The sequence below is a fragment of the Ambystoma mexicanum genome, chromosome 1p, assembly GCF_040938575.1.
Source record: "Ambystoma mexicanum isolate Mex_15411 chromosome 1p, UKY_AmexF1_1, whole genome shotgun sequence".
Taxonomy (NCBI): Eukaryota; Metazoa; Chordata; class Amphibia; order Caudata; family Ambystomatidae; genus Ambystoma; species Ambystoma mexicanum.
In genome coordinates, this window is record NC_090921.1 from 364496256 (window position 1) to 364505519 (window position 9264).

The following is a 9264-nucleotide window of genomic DNA, read 5'->3' on the forward strand; positions in this document are numbered from 1 at the left end:
CAGGTCTTGTTTCACCTCTCTACCTAGCCGGATATGCAAGTGTGGTTTGGTGAATGATTTGATTTTGAACTCTAGGCTTCTGGAAAATATCCTCCCTTGCGGTATTATTCTGGATGCGAAATTGAGGTGGCCTGCTAAGGATTGTATTTCCTTTACTGTCCCCTTTTCTTTCATTAACAGGTTTTGTATTTTAAACAGGAGTTCTGCTATTTTTATTTTGGGGATTCTGCAGAGGCCCTTTGCTGTGTCTATTTCGATGCCCAGGAAAATTATGTTTGTGTCTGGTTTGGTGGTTTTTTCCTTCGCTAGGAGAATTCCCCACTTTGCGGCCATGTGCTCAAGTTTTGCTAAAGCCCTGCAGCATTCCCCGGAGTTTGGTGGCCCTATGACCATGAAGTCGTCTAGGTAATGCACTATTTTTGTCCTTGGACTCTGCTTTATGAAAGCCCATTGGAAAAAGGAACTGAATTGCTCAAATAGCGCACAGGATACTGCGCAAACCATGGGGAGGCATCCATCTACATAGAATTTGTTGTTAAAAGTGAAACCTAGCCACTGCTGTGAATCTGGGTGTACTGGCAAAAGTATGAAAGCAGATTCGATGTCCAGTTTGGCCATCAAGGCGTTTCTGCCGCACTCTTGTATGAGCCTTACCGCCTCTTGGAAATGTGTATAAAATACGGTGGATTCTGTGTGTGGGATGTCGTCGTTTAAAGACTGGCGTTTAGGGTAGGAGAGATGATGGATTAGCCTCATTTTCCCAGGTTCTTTTTTGGGGACCAGGCCTAGTGGAGATATTAAATAGTTCTTTAAAGGCATGCCGTCCCAGGGACCTGCTACCCTGCCTAGTTGCAGTTCTTTCTTGATTTTGGTTTCTACTATCTGGGGGTTGTCCCTGGCTGACTTCAGGTTCATCGGGATGGTGTGTGACCCAGAGCCCTTGAATGGGATGGAAAAACCTTTGGTGAAACCCTGCCATAATATCCTGCTGATTTCCTTGTCTGGGTAGTTGTTTAGGGCGTCCCTAAAGTTCCCTGGATTTATGGGTGTTCGTCCTGGTTCTAAAATTGGGGTTTGGCACCTATCATTCTTTCTTGGCTGGTAGTCTGGTGCAGTTGCTTGCTGCATGGTCGCCGTTGCAGTTTGTGCAGGCTTGTTTGTACCAGCATTCTTTGCCCCATGTACACTGGTTTTTCCCAAAATTTCTGCATGGGATGTTGGATTTGGCAGCCTGCTGTTTGTTCTGTGTGTGGGCATTTTTCTTAGCCGCCCAGGGCTGGTTCTTCCGAAAGGGCTGCTCCCCTTTTGTGCATTTATCATTGTCATGGGATTTGCTTCCTTGCGAATTTTGCTATTTTTGGAAGAAGAATGCATGGTATCTTCTTCCTGGGGAGGTTCGGCGTTGAGGGTGTATAAATCATTCTGTACTTCATCCCACTCAATGGTCGGCCTTTCTGACATGTTCCTCCTAAATCTGATGTCATATGCTAGCCATGTCTTCCCCCTCTGGGTTACTTTTACTTCCCTTATTTTATCAACGTATGCCCAGATCTTCCTACCATCCATGGGGAATTTTTCTTCATTTATTGTTGCTAAAATGGCAAAGGCCTGTAACTAGTTGTCCCAGTTTTGTTCGACGTGGGCGTTTCTGGCAATAGCTTTTTCTTCTATTTTTTTTGGGTCTCTGAAAGTGTCTTTCCCCTTGCGCTGGGCTTCTATTAGGGAAAAGATTTCTTTGAATTCCTTGGCCCATATGGCTTCTTTGATTGTGGTATCAATGTTCCATGCCAGGCATCTTTTGTATCTATTTAATATCTGTTTGGAAAGATTTCATTTTTTGGTCTAATTGTGCATTACAGATTGTTACAATGTCAGTTGTATTGCTGCCGGGTGTCCCTGTCACACCCGTATTGTCTGTGCTGGGGGTTGCCCATGCTTTTAGAGCACCTGCTGCATCTGTTGCTGGAGTTGTGGAGGCTGTTGTATTTATAGCTGTGGGTGCTACTGGCAACTGCTGTACTTGTTGTGGCGGGATGGCTGTAGGTAGGGTTACGGGTGGGTTGACAAACGTTATTGTAGGTTCTACTGTGACGGTAGGGTTTGAAGCCCCAGGTTCCCTTGTGGGCGGTGTCTGTTTCCCCCTTACTTCTACCATTAGTTGCTGTAATTCCGCTACATTCTCGCATAGCTTTGACAATTTTTTGTTACCTTTTTTGGCGCCTTCAGATACTTTCCTCCTTTTTAATGGTGCAGAAACCTCATCTTGGCTGGGTGGGCTGGTAATTCCTACCCTGGGTAGGCCGTACATGTTTTCCTAACCCATGCCCATCCGTAGTGCTCTGCCGCCTCAATGGCTGCTAACAATTGTGGTGATTTGGGCTTTTGCGCCGGTGTTGAGGGTGCCCGTGCTTTCCATTTAGGCCCCATGATTTTTTATGCCTGTTATAGGAAAAGGAAAAACGTTTTATCAAGGAGTTAAAACTGTTGCTATCGGCGACCTCTTTGAGCCTGTTCTATTTGTTGCCCGTGCTGGATAACTGCTGGCTGGTACCTTCTTGAAAGGGTTCAAAGAAAATTGTCTCCTAGTGTCCGCTTTGTGTGGTGTTCATTTTAATAAATGGGAAGCCCCCAGACTTGTTTCAATGGTATTTAAATAATTGGTTTCGCTGTGAGGGCGCCCGTGCAAAATTACAGAAAATATTTCTAATCTGTAGTATTTGGGCCCGCCGAGCTTGAAATTGCTCTGTGTGGATGTCAAGAAAGAACAAGCTCCCGGCTCGCCGTGCTACCAGGCTGGCTGTTGCTCTGCCCGCGTTAAAAACTGGCTTGTGTTATCTTGCCCCGCCTGCCTTATCAAGCGGGGGCTCTGGTCCACTGTAACAGGCTCACCTGTAAGTTGTTGAATCGGCCCCCGTCCGCGCTGGGCTGCTCGGGTACCTCTCTCTCCTTCGTTTGTACTGGCTTAGGATGATTCTGCAGCACGCGTCTTTGTTTGTTTCATTTTGGACACGCTCGCCGCTCGCTTTTCCTCTATGCCGAAATGTTGAAATTGACGCCGGCTGCGCTGGCTGTTCGGTTGCCTCTTCCTCCTTCGTTAAGGCTGCAATGCAATTGCTTTGAACAGTACAATGTTCAGGAAAGAAAAAAGACGCTGCGATGTACAACGAACTTCGAGATTTGCTAAAGAAGCAAGAAGAGCTGGAAGACACTGAGTAAACAGTGAACCTCCTGTTTGCTTGGGTCCCCGTTCAGGGTCCACAAACAGATTGTCAATACTCTGAGCATGCTGCTCTTCTTTATAGGACCCAGGTAGGCCCTGGGTCTTTGTTGTATATGTGTTGGGAGCTGCTGTTGTCGCAACCCCCAGCCGGATAGCCGACTGTCTGGCTCCCTGGTGGGGGCAGATCTTTTGAACCTGGGCCCTGTCTGATGGTTGTTTTCCTTATGGTGCATATCACCTTGCTGTTTGGAGGAAGGGTGAGATGACTGTTCGCGCCTTACCCTTCCGTGGCTTTGTGCTGCCGAGACTGCGTGTCTCCGTAGCTGGGGGGAGGAGAGGAGCACACACAAAGAAAGTTGGGGCTGCCCCTCTCTCAGCTGCCGGTGGTAACAGCAGTTGCCCTGCCTCGCTTGTGGGATGCCCATGCAGCATTGCCCAGAATCAGTGGAAGCATGGTGGTGTGATGGCCCTGAGATGTGCTTGGGAAGCCCTGGGAACTGTGGAGGCCAGAATGATCAGGTAGTACTTTTACGGCCATGCTGCGAATCTGGGAATGCCAAGGCAACCCTCAGAAATGGCGGAGCCATGGCTGTGTGAAAAGGTGCACTTTTTTAGAACGCGCCACATGCCCAGAACCCTCACAGCGCACAGAAGACCCAGACAAACTGACAGATAGTATCCAGGGGCCATAAAGAAGGTCATACATAGCCGCAGGAGTGAGGTGCCCTTGCATAGGGACTAGTCTCCTCCTTTGTCAAACGATGCACCTTTAATGCTTTTTTGAAAAGTGCCTTTTGAGGTAAAATATCGGCGCTAAAAATAAATCTTTGGTGAATAAAACCATGAAGAAAATGCATAGAACCAATAAAAAAAGCACTGAAAATATACGTTTAGCATCGTGTGGCTTTCTGGACAGTAGAGTGTCCGTGGGCTATTGTAAACATACAAAAATCCCCAAAAAAACAATAACTTCATTTTGAAAATAAAGACAGTAATAGAAGAGCGGAGGTAGGATGCTCATGAGACAGCTCAGGGTGTTGAACCTAACATGCACTGTCATATCCAATTAGGGCTCAGTCCGCCTTTTTTTCTTCTGGCGGTGATAAAATAAGTACCACCGAAGATGGCAGTAATAACTTTTAATCGACATTTCATGTTGTGGTCAATTGCTTATGTATCCACAGAAACATGTTAATATGATGTATCAGCGAGTAGGCCGGGAAGCGGGGGCTAGCCCGGGGATCCGCGGGTCTCCCTCCTCCCCCTGCCATGTGGCGAGACTGCGGAAGGCACCGTCCACATATCTGCTTGCAGATGCAATAGTGGAGGCATCTGTGATTTCTGCTTACCTCTGCTTTTGGGGGCTGCGGAGTGCCGCTCCTCCTCCTCGTATTCCCCCCATCCCCCCCTTCCTCCCTTACTTAGGCGGCCAGCCTAGTGTTTGCATTCTGGCGCGCAATTTCTCCATGAAGGGCAGAGCAGCGCGTGCACTCTCATTAGAAAGGTCTCTTTGGTACGTCACGTAACGTGACTGACATCTCCCGTTCAATGCACTATCTCAGCATTAAGATTTGGGATACTAGTCTCCTTTCGCTTTCATTCCTCCTCCGGAAGCTTGTGGACTGCAGCCTGCAGTGCACTCACTACCCACATGATTGCTTGTCTTTGGTTGACGCAGCGACGTGGGAAGTGACGTTGCTGGTGCTTAACTGAGAGCAATGCTTGGAATATCTGAAGCTACAAAACACTAGCGGCTCTCCAGGTGCAAACCCTACTACATGAGTTGCCCCTTTTTATTTTGGCCACCATATGGGCCAATGAGAGAAGTTTCGTGCCAGATTTGCATTGCACAGGTGTTGTATAAAAATTAAAATAAACACACGATGAAACTTTCACTTGCAACAGCGCAGTGGGAGCCCTTTCTGATTCCCCAAACTGAGGCCAGAAACGCCATTGGACTTTAGCCTCCCTCTAAGTACAATTTTACCCTATTGAATGGTTACTGACACCAGAACCATTTAGCATTTGGGATCATGCCTCATTTCGAGTTGGCTGGTACACAGTAAAAGTGCCAGTAATAACGTTTACTGGCACTTTTACAGGGCCGGCCAACTACAACTTTGCCATTAGGGGTTAAGGATTTACCCCAGCTAAGAACTGGAGGTAAATCTGACTCATACCGGCAAAAAACTGCCTGTATTACGGCCACAGGCAGTAATAGCGGCAAAACCCCCAAAATCCCCCAATGAAGTACGACTCCATAGAATGGGGATTAACTGTGTATACCGGCAATTGCAATGGCTGGTATTCCGGCAGATTATACCAGCAAATTTGTAATGAAGCCCATGATATGTGATAGCACTGGCAGAAGGCACTGTAACATCCCGCTTCCAAGAAGCAGAGAGAGCTCCCTGTCGAAGCCCAATCAGGAGATTACTGCCTGTATGCTGCCAAGAGCGCATCTGCAAAAAACAAAACAAAAAAAGAACAAAATGAGGATCTTTTCAGGCAGCTCGTCTGCGCCGTTCACTTTTGCTATTGAGAATTTGCAGCCCTGGGTGGAGGCCAAAATACACGACAAGGCACAATTTCTGCATCAGTCTCAGATCTCATCCATCACTCATAGATTTGCAGCATATTGCCAGGGGAAGGGCCTCCATGAAAATCCAGGCGGCAAAGCCACTGCAAAGCAACAGTGTACTAGGATCTGCCATCACAGAAAATGCTCAGCTTCACGTGCATATTTTACCACCTTCTAACCAGCACTCCATCTGAGCCGCATACATTCCCCAGACCACAACCACACTCTCCCTTTCTCCTCTACCGCTCCTTTCTCATACCGGTTTCCTGGTATTTCAGGCTGTAAATCCACCAAAATACCACCAAAAATGCATTTACCGTTACCACAACTTGGTGCGGCAGAATTACCACCGGATCACAACTGGTGAAAGACGGTGTTAGTCCCCATATATTGGACTTCATCAGACTCCTTGGAGATTTCAGCAAAATTACCACAGCCGGTAATTCGGTAATTCTGCCGATGTTGCCATTTCTTTGGCAGTAATGTTGCAGAATTACCACCAGCATTTTGCAGATTGAGGGACTGCAAGGACTTCAAGACGACCACGGAGCAGGCAGGCTCGGGAGCAAGGCAGGAGACAGAGCACTGCAGAGACCAGTTTGCCGTGTGGCAAACGTGAGAGGGAAGGAAGAAGAAACTTCCTAGCGGCCACAGGAACCTGGAAACAGCCTCACAGCCACCCGAACCCGGGGCAAAAGCCCAGAGGAAAGCAGGAGCCGCGAAGGCCGTGTAAACTGTGTTATCTTCCACAGTCCAGGGTCTGGACCACCCCAGCCGGGGGCACAATACACCACCTTTTTTGCCAAGCGTTGGTGCCGCAAGACCACTATGATAGGAATGGGAGAAGTTTAAATGCTTTTTAACATGACATAACATAGCATAACATATGTGTCAATGAACCCTGCAAGCTTACACCTTCCAGTTTACATTATGAAATTAGCACTTCCTTGCCAGTTGCCAGTATATCATTATTCCCTGTGGTGGAGTTTTACTGAAATAAAAAAGGCATAGTTCCTTTGTCTCAAAGTGTCATTCTTTACTAATTTATAAAAGCTGCTTTCTCACATATAATTATGTTTCTCCTGGCTCTGTCAGGATTGCTTACTCTCTCAGTGCCATCTTTCATCTCTTTAAACCTTAATCAATATTGCCAGTCTCTACAGTCTCTATTTGGTTTCTCAAGGCTTAGGGGCTCATTACAAGTTGGCTGGTATTTCAGGCTGTTAATCCACAAAAATACCACCAAAAATGGATTTACCGTTACGACAACTTGGTGTGGCAGAATTATCGCCGGATCACAACTGGTGAAAGGCGGTGTTAGTCCCCATATATTGGACTCCATAAGACTCCATGGAGATTTCGGCAGAATTACAACAGACGGAAATTTTGTAATTCTGCGGATGCTGCCATTTCTTTGGCAGTAATGTTGCAGAATTACCTCCAGCATTTTGCAGATTGAGGGACTGCAAGGACTTCAAGACGACCATGGAGCAGGCAGGCTCAGGAGCAAGGCAGGAGACAGAGGACTGCAGAGACCAGTTTGCCGTGTGGCAAACGTGAGAGGGAAGGAAGAAGAAACTTCCTAGCGGCCACAGGAACCCGGAAACAGCCTCACAGCCACCCGAACCCGGGGGAAAAGCCCAGAGGAAAGCAAGAGCCGCGAAGGCCATGTAAGCTATTTGGTGAAGTCGGGTAGCCCACGAGGAGAAGGGGGGACATCGGAGTGCTGCCTCCCATCTACTGCGAGGCAACCAAAGAATGCCACAAGAAACGGGTGAGTCCTAGAGAGAGAGAATGGGACACTGGGGTGATTCAGATACGCTGCCAAAGAAAGACAAAAATGTATGTAGCAAATGAGAAGCGTAAGCCGACCCACCACTATAAGGACCACGCTCGAAGGACCTTACCTGTCCTGTGAAAAGTAGGTTGAAATGAGAAAAATATTTACTCAAATGTGCCAACTTTGAAGTTTAAGTTAATCTTGGTGAGTCAGCCAAAGTTATAATTTCCAAATCATGAATCTAGTTTCTTGTCTAGAGAAAAAAAAAACTTCATTCCATATCAATATTGTTTTTCAAAATTCTTTAATTATTTTTAAGTCCAGATGTTATCATCACACCTTTTGGCTTGCAAATGAAATTTCTGTTCAATCAGCAAATTGTCAGTCATTCCCACTCAACACGTGTTTCCCCATTGATAATCTCAATGGTTCATCAGGAGAGAGAATAATTCCTAATCAAAATAGTATAGTTGTGAGAGAAGGAAAAAAAAGAATAGTATTATATACATTTTTCTTGTTACAAATGCAAGTTAATTTATGACATGTTTTCTAAATCAGTAATTTGTGCTAGTAAGTTTCATGTTCTGACTCACCCTTTAATTTCTTGAGTAACAATTTTAAATGCCTTAGAGTTTTACAGTTTTGTTTGTCCTGATATTTTTAGTGATATAGCAGTGCGTCTTTCAAATGCTAGTGTTTTCAAATTATTTCTAGTAGTATTTGTAGATAATGGGCCTCATTCCGAGTACGGCGCTAACCAATGGCGCTATTAACGCCTTGGTTGACGCCGTACCCGGACCGGCAGCGCCTTGGTGGATGGCGGAATTACCGCCCCATTCCAAGGTTGGCGGGGCGGTAATTCCCCAATCCCCATTTACCCTTCCCCATTCCCATTCTTGCCCCATAGGGCATAATGGGAGTGGGGAAGGCGTTAATTACGCCACCGTAAATTACGGTGGCGTAATTAACATCAAGGTCCCTTAGCGCCATGGTTTTTAACACCTGCTAAAAGCAGGTGTTAAAACCTCCATGGCGCAAAGGGAACTCGGAGTATGGCGGTAAGGGATTACCGCCACCTCTCTCGTTAGCGGTGGCCGCTATCCCTTACCGCCATACTCGGAATGAGGCCCAATCTGTTAGAAAGAGAAGGCTTTTTGAATTACATGCTAAATAATTATACCTGTTGTAGTTTTGGTTAAGCTTGGAGACATGCATAGTTATTATTGAAGCAGATGGGACTGCTAAAGGGAGCCTCTGATTCTTACCTTATTTTATTTCTGCCTCCAAATGTGATCTGCAAACGTCCTTGTGGCCTTGATAAGCAGGAGAGAGCTGCTGGCAGGTTGCGCGGCGTCTTTGTTTAAAGCTTTTCTATTTATAGCTTGCGCGAGGCTCAGTGACATCATCATCCTGCGCGCTGCGTATTAACATGCTACGCGTTGATGTCACCACGCTCTCTCTACGTTTGGCGGCAATTTTTTTGCTATTTATTTGGAAATGGTCATTTTATTTAGAAGATGGCTATTTTTTCCATTTTAATTTGTCAGTAGCCAAATTTCATATTATTTTAATGGCGAATAGTTGAATGAACAACTGTTCTAACATGATAGATATATAATCATATATCTTTTGCTTGGTGTTTTGAAGGGTAAATAATTCTAAATTATATTTTAAAAAAAGAAA

General features: G+C 46.0%; 1 long non-coding RNA gene across 2 annotated transcripts in view; it reads right to left on the reverse strand.

Annotated features, from left to right (window-relative positions):
* Positions 1 to 4837, reverse strand: part of LOC138570250 (uncharacterized) — a 378134-nt gene extending 373297 nt beyond the window's left edge. For both annotated transcript variants that reach the window (XR_011303432.1, XR_011303433.1), the window contains exon 1: positions 4570 to 4837. This is a non-coding gene — a long non-coding RNA (uncharacterized lncRNA). The remainder of the gene's footprint in view (positions 1 to 4569) is intronic.
* Positions 4838 to 9264: the final 4427 nt, after the last annotated feature.